The sequence below is a fragment of the Chiloscyllium plagiosum genome, unplaced genomic scaffold (genome assembly GCF_037043375.1).
Source record: "Chiloscyllium plagiosum isolate Xiang-an unplaced genomic scaffold, Cpla_swu_hap1 HiC_scaffold_38, whole genome shotgun sequence".
Taxonomy (NCBI): domain Eukaryota; kingdom Metazoa; phylum Chordata; class Chondrichthyes; order Orectolobiformes; family Hemiscylliidae; genus Chiloscyllium; species Chiloscyllium plagiosum.
Genome location: NW_028270176.1, coordinates 62068160 through 62079008, shown reverse-complemented (window position 1 = coordinate 62079008; position 10849 = coordinate 62068160). Strand labels below are relative to the sequence as shown.

Sequence of the window (10849 nt, the reverse complement as noted above, 5' to 3'; positions counted from 1 at the left end):
TCAAGCAGCTCATGGTAATTTGACCAAATCATAACCGATCGTATGTTCTCACGCACTCACAGATACATTTGTAGTTGAAAAGATTCTGAGAAGATAGACTCAGCTTACCATTGATAGTTGTCTGGATTGATGGGCTATCATTATCTGCTGCGAAATTGATATTGTAGGCGGGCACATCCCAGCAGCTGTGCGAGTCGGAGAGGGATCATGGAACCCTTTTCACATGGCTTTGCATCTGCTGTTATGCAGGAGCACAATTGGAAGTGCAAGAAAATGGGGAGCCGCGGCTGGCTGGTAGTGTGGCCGAGCGGTCTAAGGCGCTGGATTTAGACTCCTGTCTCGACAGAGGCGTGGGTTCGAATCCCACCGCTGCCATTTCTGCTGACCGTTTTCAACGACGCAGCTTGTTTCAATGCTGTTTCGACTCCTGCTGCATTTCTGTTGAAAACCGAAGAAAAATGGGTTTGCTTCCCGGGCAATTAACTGTGGTGTGGGAAAGTTCCGGCTTTTCCGGTGTCTGCTGTCATGATCGTGTTCGCCTCCCGCGTGGAAAATCGCAAACAGCTCTGCTGTCCCAGGCAAGTTGTGCGTTTACTGGAACCGAATGGCGACTGTTATTTCATTGCTGTTGTGAAACAAAGTCCTGCGGTGGCACGACACGTCGTTATTTTGTTTTCTGGCCAATGGAAAAATCGTTCCAATGAATTGCGATGTCACATGTTTTTGAATTTCTCCCATTTCCTTTATTTCCGTCCTGGCGACATCGGAAGGGAAAGGTAATGTAATCGAGACTGTGATTGGTGAAATTCACTTTTTTATGGCCCATTCTTATTGTGTTCTTTCTTTCTCTCTTTTCAGCATTGTCTGGGAAGTGGTGGTGCACTCAGGCTGCAGTATGTTTGAAAGAGTAGTTTGGAATTGCCCTGTTGTTTGTTGTGAGATTACTTTATGACTCATGCCCCCGGCCTGTCTCACATTTAGCATTCATGCATCCCTGTGTCTGAAAATGCATTTGGTTTGCCAGTTTTGTTTGTGTTCCGTGTTAAATGCTTTCTGTTTTGCGATTCGCTCAATACATTACGAATTAACAGGGTTTCTGAGGTAACTTCCAGCTGCAAAAATCCTCAACTGAGAATCTGGGAAAATTTCCCGGAGTATGGTCAGTCGGAGCAAAAGTAAGGAAGTCGTTCGTTTCTGCAGGGTTTCACAATACCACCTTTCCAGTGAGCAGTCGAACAGACTAAATGATTGTGCCACAGACTGCGACGGCAAACTCCGCTAAAAAGTAATCCTTTACAGTCGGTGTAAGCAACACAATGTTATTGGCGCACACCGCGTGGAAACAGATACTTCGGTGTATCTCGTCCATGCTCACCACATCGCCAAAATTAAACAAGTCCCATGAAACAACGAGCTATTGGAAACAGAAAGGTGAAAGGAAAAAGGGCTTCAACTTTCAGTGCTGGATGCCACTGAGCCTTAGCAGCGGCGACTGCGCCTTGTTTCTGTAGTGTAGTGGTCATCACGTTCGCCTTACGCGCGAAAGGTCCCCAGTTCGAAAGTGGGCAGAAACTGCTTTGTTCTTCAACTGCCGCATTTTACATGGACCAGAACGGAGTTTCCTTGCTTGCTTTCCCATCTGCAAACCTGCCTTCGAATTTGCTTGAACAAATCTGCTCTCGTAGTGAAATGTAATGTAATGCAATTCCATTTAATTACTGTGCAAAGCATTGTAAAGTTTTTCTCCAACCTGGTTCTGATCATATGCCATTCTGTTTGAGAGTGTAGTTTCCACTTTCTGATCCTTCCACGAAAAGCAGTACCGCATTTGCATTCCTTGCGCAGGCGGCCCGGTTCAAAGACAGGGAAGAAACTGATGCGCTGGTGTCACAGCGCACCACGAATTCCTGAACTTGTCTGTCTGTCAAATGTAGCCCAAAGTCGTCTCTGAAAGCCCTCATTTGGAAGCTGTCTGTCGTTATTCAACGTGCGAGAATTGGCACCAGAGGTCCTGAATCATGTTTGGAGCAAGTCGCACGTTAGTGGCTCATTCAACCAGCAACAGCAATGAAAGAAATTACACTCTCAGAGGAACCGCTGGACCTGTGATTTCATAGCGTCGCTAGTATTAAGGTGCGCCCCGAGATCTAAGTCATGTTGGAACTGAAACGGAGGAATCGACAGAGAGGCTACAGAATGACATCGCATCCATTTGGTTTTCTTTAAATCACTGACGAGCAGGAAAATGTACACAGGGAGGGCGAGTGGGGAAGTGAGGCAGTTGCAGCTCTGGTGAAATTCCTTCTTTGTGATTCACTCAGCAGCCAGATACGTGAAGGTGACTCAGGCGTGAGAGCTCTTCACATCGAGAACAAAAAGCACTCAAGGGCAGTTAGCACCTCTTCCGGAGAAGGGGGTGGGGTGAGCTAATTACCTTTTGCCTTCTGTTACTATGTTCAGAAACTGCCTTTTAGATTGATGTGAACAGAAACTGCATTTCTAATAAGCACCGTGGAATTTAGCAAAATTTATTGAGTCGCATCTCGTCGACACAGTTGGTATCCATGTGGCTCATATCCAGGTGTGAACATCTCTGCAGCGAATTGCACGGTTAAGGCAAAAAGGCAAGGAAAGTGGCATCTCGAACTGGCTCCGAGGTCAGAGCATCCTCACAATGTGATCTGTCGTTCTCGGATTGTAATGCTACCTCCGGTTTTAGGGTGAAGAACATTCTTTGGGACTCTTATTCTGCAAAACAGTGACTGAAACGATGCTGCGCGGTATGATGTGGAACACGGCCTGCTCAGCTTTGTGCATTTTCCCTGTAGTCCGGTGTGTTTCATGTTCCGTGTAAACGTGAAAGTTGTCCTGTTTCGATCAAAGGGTGAAATCATTTAACAAAGCAAGAATCGAAATTGCAGTAATGTCAAGCAGCTCATGGTAATTTGACCAAATCATAACCGATCGTATGTTCTCACGCACTCACAGATACATTTGTAGTTGAAAAGATTCTGAGAAGATAGACTCAGCTTACCATTGATAGTTGTCTGGATTGATGGGCTATCATTATCTGCTGCGAAATTGATATTGTAGGCGGGCACATCCCAGCAGCTGTGCGAGTCGGAGAGGGATCATGGAACCCTTTTCACATGGCTTTGCATCTGCTGTTATGCAGGAGCACAATTGGAAGTGCAAGAAAATGGGGGGCCGCGGCTGGCTGGTAGTGTGGCCGAGCGGTCTAAGGCGCTGGATTTAGACTCCTGTCTCGACAGAGGCGTGGGTTCGAATCCCACCGCTGCCATTTCTGCTGACCGTTTTCAACGACGCAGCTTGTTTCAATGCTGTTTCGACTCCTGCTGCATTTCTGTTGAAAACCGAAGAAAAATGGGTTTGCTTCCCGGGCAATTAACTGTGGTGTGGGAAAGTTCCGGCTTTTCCGGTGTCTGTGCTGTCATGATCGTGTTCGCCTCCCGCGTGGAAAATCGCAAACAGCTCTGCTGTCCCAGACAAGTTGAGCGTTTACTGGAACCGAATGGCGACTGTTATTTCATTGCTGTTGTGAAACAAAGTCCTGCGGTGGCACGACTCGTCGTTATTTTGTTTTCTGGCCAATGGAAAAATCGTTCCAATGAATTGCGATGTCACATGTTTTTGAATTTCTCCCATTTCCTTTATTTCCGTCCTGGCGACATCGGAAGGGAAAGGTAATCTAATCCAGTCTGTGATTGGTGAAATTCACTTTTTTATGGCCCATTCTTATTGTGTTCTTTCTTTCTCTCTTTTCAGCATTGTCTGGGAAGTGGTGGTGCACTCAGGCTGCAGTATGTTTGAAAGAGTAGTTTGGAATTGCCCTGTTGTTTGTTGTGAGATTACTTTATGACTCATGCCCCCGGCCTGTCTCACATTTAGCATTCATGCATCCCTGTGTCTGAAAATGCATTTGGTTTGCCAGTTTTGTTTGTGTTCCGTGTTAAATGCTTTCTGTTTTGCGATTCGCTCAATACATTACGAATTAACAGGGTTTCTGAGGTAACTTCCAGCTGCAAAAATCCTCAACTGAGAATCTGGGAAAATTTCCCGGAGTGTGGTCAGTCGGAGCAAAAGTAAGGAAGTCGTTCGTTTCTGCAGTGTTTCACAATACCACCTTTCCAGTGAGCAGTCGAACAGACTAAATGATTGTGCCACAGACTGCGACGGCAAACTCCGCTAAAAAGTAATCCTTTACAGCCGGTGTAAGCAACACAATGTTATTGGCGCACACCGCGTGGAAACAGATACTTCGGTGTATCTCCTCTATGCTCACCATATAGCCAAAATTAAACAAGACCCGTTTCCCAGCATTTGGCCCCTATCCCTTTAAACCCATCCTATCCAGAAACTCATCCAATTACTTTTGCAATTTTCTGAGAGTAATAGCCTCCTCCACTTCCTCTGGTAGATCATTCCAAACACGCACAACCTTCTGTGTGGGAAATGTGCCTCAGGTCCTTTGTCAATTTTAGCCCACTCACCTTAAACCTATGCTCTCGAGATTTCAACTCACCCCAACTTGGGTAAAACACATAAATACTCAGTTTACAACCGTTCCATCAGATCATGTCGCAGCCGTTCCGCTGCAGGAAAAGTCGTCCCAAACTATTCCAACTCGCCCTACGGTACAAACATTGACGACATCTTTGTCTATATTTTGTCATCAATTTCACATGTCTTTTTTTTACGTTTTGAAGATGTCAATTCCGCTGGACAACAACGAGACATTGGAAACAGAAAGGTGAAACGTGGAATGGCTTCAACTTTCAGTGCTGGATGCCACTGAGCTGCAGGACGCGCGCCTGCAGCTTGTTTCTGTAGTGTAGTGGTCATCACGTTCGCTTCAAACGCGAAAGGTCCCCAGTTCAAAACTGGGCAGAAACTGCTTTGTTCTTCAGCTGCTGCCTTTTCCATGGACAAGAACTGAGTTTTCTTGCTTGCTTTCCCATCTGCAAACCTGCCTTCGAATTTGCTTGAACATCTGCTCTCGTAGTGAAATGTAATGTAATGCAATTCCATTTAATTACTGTGCAAAGCATTGTAAAGTTTTTCTCCAACCTGGTTCTGATCATATGCCATTCTGTTTGAGAGTGTAGTTTCCACTTTCTGATCCTTCCCCGAAAAGCAGTACCGCATTTGCATTCCTTGCGCAGGCGGCCCGGTTCAAAGACAGGGAAGAAACTGATGCGCTGGTGTCACAGCGCACCACGAATTCCTGAACTTGTCTGTCTGTCAAATGTAGCCCAAAGTCGTCTCTGAAAGCCCTCATTTGGAAGCTGTCTGTCGTTATTCAACGTGCGAGAATTGGCACCAGAGGTCCTGAATCATGTTTGGAGCAAGTCGCACGTTAGTGGCTCATTCAACCAGCAACAGCAATGAAAGAAATTACACTCTCAGAGGAACCGCTGGACCTGTGATTTCATAGCGTCGCTCGTATTAAGGTGCGCCCCGAGATCTAAGTCATGTTGGAACTGAAACGGAGGAATCGACAGAGAGGCTACAGAATGACATCGCATCCATTTGGTTTTCTTTAAATCACTGACGAGCAGGAAAATGTACACGGGGAGGGCGAGTGGGGAAGTGAGGCAGTTGCAGCTCTGGTGAAAGTCCTTCTTTGTGATTCACTCAGCAGCGAGACGTGAAGGTGACTCAGGCGTGAGAGCTCTTCACATCGAGAACAAAAAGCACTCAAGGGCAGTTAGCACCACTTCCGGAGAAAGGGGTGGGGTGAGCTAATTACCTTTTGCCTTCTGTGACTATGTTCAGAAACTGCCTTTTAGATTGAGGTGAACAGAAACTGCATTTCTAAAAAGCACCATGGCATTTAGCAAAATGTTTTGAGTCGCTTCTCGTCGATTTCCACACAGGTTTCCAACTCATGTCCAGGAGTGAACATCTCTGCAGTGATCTTTCCTTCTCGGATTGGAATGCTGCCTCCACTTTTCAGGTCGAGAATATTCTTTGGGACGTTAAATCTGCATAACAGATGTCGAAACCGTAAGTATGCTGCACGGTATGATGTGGAACACGGCCTGCTCAGCTTTGTGCATTTTCCCTGTAGTCCGGTATGGTTCATGTTCCGCGTAAACGAACCTTTATCTTGCAGCAATGGGAGAAATTATTTTCCAGGCAAGAATCGCATTTCCAGTAATGTCAGGCAGCTCATGGTTTCTTTGTTGAATCATAATCGAATCATAATTCTCTCATACAGACATCACATTTGTGGCTGAAACGAGTCTCAAAAAGTAGGATCAGCTTCCCATTGGTTTTTGTGTGGATTGAAGGGTTATCATTATCTGCTGCAAAACGGATATTGTAGCTGGGCAGATCCAAGCAGCAGGGCGAGCAGGACAGGGATTGGGGGAACTCTTTCCCTGGGACTTTGATTCTGTTGTTTTGCAGGCGCATCATTGAAAGTGTAAGAAAATGTGCGACTGCGGCGGCTGGTCTTGTGGCCAAGTGGTCGGAGGCGCTGTGTTGTGGCTCGAATCTCGAACGAGGCGTGTGTTTCAATCCCACCATTTGTGTGCTTTGCCTATTTTACTGCAGCGTGTTGATGTTCAGTGTTTAAATTCCAACACGACCAGCTAACTTTGCTTATTGGAAATGTATCTCTGATGTGGGAGAGTGCACCCTCTCCAACCTGCCAGTGTCCACGCTGTCGTGTTCTCATTCGCCTCCCACACGAAAAGCCCGGGCCTCATGCGGTTCCACTACTGCTTCATATTCCGGCCAAGTTGTGTTGTTCACTGTTTTTGCTGAAACCGAACGGAGATTGATATTTCATCGCTGGTGTGAAACAAAATCCTGCAGTGACTTTACTTCTCGTTATTTGGTGTTCTGGCGAAAGGGTAAATAATTCCGGTTAATTGTGATGTCATATGGTCTTACATTTCTCTCATATCCTTCACTTCTGTCCTGGAGACATGGGCAGCAGGCACTGCTGATCGGATGGGCTAACTAATCTAAACGAGACTGTGTTTGGGAATATTCACTTTTCATGGCCCATTCATATTCGGTTCTTTGTTTTCCCTCATTTCAGAGTTTTTCGGGAGGTGACAGTGCACTAAGATTCCAATATATGTTGGGAGCATAATATGGAATTGCTCTGCTGAAGGATCTTGGAGTCGTTTATGGCTGATTGCCCTCGGACTGTCCCCAGAACAGCATTAATGCTTCGAAATCTCTGAAAGTGCATTTTAAAAAAATTCTCAGCATTTAGCCCCTATCCCACTAAACCCTTCGTATCCAGAAATTCATCCAATTGCCTTTGAAATCTTCTGAGTGTCCTCGCCTCCTCCACTTCATCTGGTAGCTGATTCCATACACGCACAGCCTTCTGTGTGGGAAAGGTGCCTCTAATCCTTTTTTATATTTTACCAATTTCACCTTAAACCGATGCTCTCCAGTTTTCACCTCACCGTATATTGCCGAAAGCAAAAACGTAAGTATTCCGTTGACAAACCTTCCTTAAGGTTATGCCTGACGATGAAAGGAAAGTTGTCCCGGCATTTTCAGACTAGCCCTACATTCCAAACTGTGCGCCCCTGACAATTATACTTTGTGAGCAATTTCACGTGATTTTCTTAATTTTTCAATCATGCCAGTTACGCTGGAGAACAACCAGCTCCTGGAAACATAAAGATGAAACGGCTGTAAATGTGGTACTGCTTTTACGACTCTGAAGACCAGTTACTTGCGGGAATGCTTTCTGTCGTGTAGTGGGTGTTGGAGTCACCTCATATTCATAAGCGCCCCGCGTCAAAATCCGGCACGAATAGCCTTATTCCCGATGGCAGCCTTTCAGACTGACATGAGCAGAGCTTTCTAACTTGCTGTTCATATCAGCAAACGTGACTTTGAATTTTCTCGCTCATACATGCTCGAGTGGTGAAAAATAATGCAATCCTGTTTCATTACTGGGTGAAACATTGTTTCGGTTTTCTCCAACTGGTTCTGAATATGCACAGATGTGTGCAACGCAGGTAACCATTCTATTTCAGAGTTGAGTTACCGTGCTCTGATCCTTCCACTAAAAGCAGTACCACATTTACTTTCCTTGGGCAGACTGCCCGGTTCAAAGCCAAGGAGCTAAGGTTCCCCACAAAATTCCTCAGCTGAGGACCTGTGCATGTTTCATGGAGAATGGTCAGTGGAGGCAACATTATGGAAGTCCTCGGTTCTGCAGTGTTGCTAAACACCAAATTGAAACGCGATTGGATTTTAGTATTTTGAGACATAATTTAAACTGATTGGTAAAATAGGAATTGTTTCCTAATTAGAAACCAACTCCGACTTGTTTCACAGCCAAATGTTACATCTTTCCAATTTTCCAGTGCACGCTGAGACTGCTAGCTGGTCATCACAGGTATTTGTCAGCTGTCAGTTCTGAACAGCATTCACTCTCATTTAAAGGTGGAGGGCACACCTTCAACGTCATAACACTGTTCTCATCACAAAATCCTGCAGCTTAGAAGCTGTCTTGGGGACAGGGGTTGGATTGCAGCCGTAACCGTATTAAATGTAAAATTTTCACACGGGAAGCGCCGTTCATGAGGGGGGAGTTTCTGTAAGCTGTGTCCCAGGGCTGTGCAGGGAGCTGCAGTGGCCACCTTTTGTTGACAGCGGGGGGACTGGAGAGAGCAGTGTTTGTCCTTATCGTACTCCGTGTGGGGTCAGGGAACACAGAATCATCAATGGTTTGGGTTGCAAATCAATCTTGCCATGGATTTTCCGGTTTAAATGGAGGTAGGGTGGTATTCCCATAGTCTGATCTGGAACAACCCAAGCTCCAAACCTGGATGGTCTCAAACTACCAACCTTTATCTTGCAGCCCGCTGCTGCCCATTTGAGCCACACAGCCTGCCACCAACCAGGCATGCCGATTTCTCTAAAGCAGGAAGGTTAGCGGGGATCTGAACGGCGGTGAACAGCTGGAGCTCTCACTGTCTTCAGAGTCTGTCACCAATTTTCTGCTTATATCACCGGGAGTGTCAGAGAGTTTGAGGCGTCTGCAAACACACAGAGGAAAAGGAACAATCAAAAACTGGAAATTACCCAGGCCCATCGATGTGACTATGTGAGGTACGTCACTTGTGGTTCTGGTACTGGGATAATTCAAACCCATGGTTTGACGGAAACTGGAGATTAAATACAGCGCTTCACCATGCTCAGCTCCACTATCTATCATTAAGATACAATGGGTATAGAATCCCTTCCGCGTAACCACTTCATCAAATCCACCCTGTCAATCGGTCCAAAATCTTAACGTTTGTATCTCATCGTCCATTTCCTTCAGTTGATAGGAATAATCTGTTTTCATCTACATTATCTACACCAATCATAAACCCATAAACTCTGTCAAAACTCCCTTCACTCTCCAATTCGCCAATGTGGTTGATCTGTTCCTCTCAGGGACACTGCCATCCTTCCCAATGTGTGGGTGATCTGTCCCCTCTCAGGGACCCTGCCATCCTTCCCAATGTGTGGGTGATCTGTCCCCTCTCAGAGACAGGGCCTTCCTTCCCAAAGTGTGGGTGATCTGCCCCCTGTCAGGGAACCTGCCATTCTTCGCAATGTGTAGCTGATTTGCCCCTTTCAAGGACCCTGCTATCCTCCCAATGTGTGGGTGACCTGCCTCCTCTCAGGGACACTGCCATCCCTCCCATTGTTTATTTCCTTTATTTCCTTTATTTCCGTCCTGGCGACATCGGAAGGGAAAGGTAATCTAATCCAGTCTGTGATTGGTGAAATTCACTTTTTTATGGCCCATTCTTATTGTGTTCTTTCTTTCTCTCTTTTCAGCATTGTCTGGGAAGTGGCGGTGCACTCAGGCTGCAGTATGTTTGAAAGAGTAGTTTGGAATTGCCCTGTTGTTTGTTGTGAGATTACTTTATGACTCATGCCCCCGGCCTGTCTCACATTTAGCATTCATGCATCCCTGTGTCTGAAAATGCATTTGGTTTGCCAGTTTTGTTTGTGTTCCGTGTTAAATGCTTTGTGTTTTGCGATTCGCTCAATACATTACGAATTAACAGGGTTTCTGAGGTAACTTCCAGCTGCAAAAATCCTCAACTGAGAATCTGGGAAAATTTCCCGGAGTATGGTCAGTCGGAGCAAAAGTAAGGAAGTCGTTCGTTTCTGCAGGGTTTCACAATACCACCTTTCCAGTGAGCAGTCGAACAGACTAAATGATTGTGCCACAGACTGCGACGGCAAACTCCGCTAAAAAGTAATCCTTTACAGTCGGTGTAAGCAACACAATGTTATTGGCGCACACCGCGTGGAAACAGATACTTCGGTGTATCTCGTCCATGCTCACCACATCGCCAAAATTAAACAAGTCCCATGAAACAACGAGCTATTGGAAACAGAAAGGTGAAAGGAAAAAGGGCTTCAACTTTCAGTGCTGGATGCCACTGAGCCTGAGCAGCGGCGACTGCGCCTTGTTTCTGTAGTGTAGTGGTCATCACGTTCGCCTCACGCGCGAAAGGTCCCCAGTTCGAAAGTGGGCAGAAACTGCTTTGTTCTTCAACTGCCGCATTTTACATGGACCAGAACGGAGTTTCCTTGCTTGCTTTCCCATCTGCAAACCTGCCTTCGAATTTGCTTGAACAAATCTGCTCTCGTAGTGAAATGTAATGTAATGCAATTCCATTTAATTACTGTGCAAAGCATTGTAAAGTTTTTCTCCAACCTGGTTCTGATCATATGCCATTCTGTTTGAGAGTGTAGTTTCCACTTTCTGATCCTTCCACGAAAAGCAGTACCGCATTTGCATTCCTTGCGCAGGCGGCCCGGTTCAAAGACAGGGAAGAAA

General features: G+C 45.9%; 3 non-coding genes across 3 annotated transcripts; all 3 read left to right on the top strand.

Moving 5' to 3' along the window:
- Window positions 1–293: 293 nt before the first annotated feature.
- Window positions 294–375, top strand: trnal-uag (transfer RNA leucine (anticodon UAG)). The gene has a single exon. It is a non-coding gene; the product is annotated as a tRNA-Leu (tRNA).
- A 2844-nt stretch (window positions 376–3219) lies between these two features.
- On the top strand, window positions 3220–3301 carry trnal-uag (transfer RNA leucine (anticodon UAG)). The gene has a single exon. It is a non-coding gene; the product is annotated as a tRNA-Leu (tRNA).
- A 1540-nt stretch (window positions 3302–4841) lies between these two features.
- On the top strand, window positions 4842–4914 carry trnal-caa (transfer RNA leucine (anticodon CAA)). Its single transcript has one exon. It is a non-coding gene; the product is annotated as a tRNA-Leu (tRNA).
- The last annotated feature ends 5935 nt before the right edge of the window (window positions 4915–10849 follow it).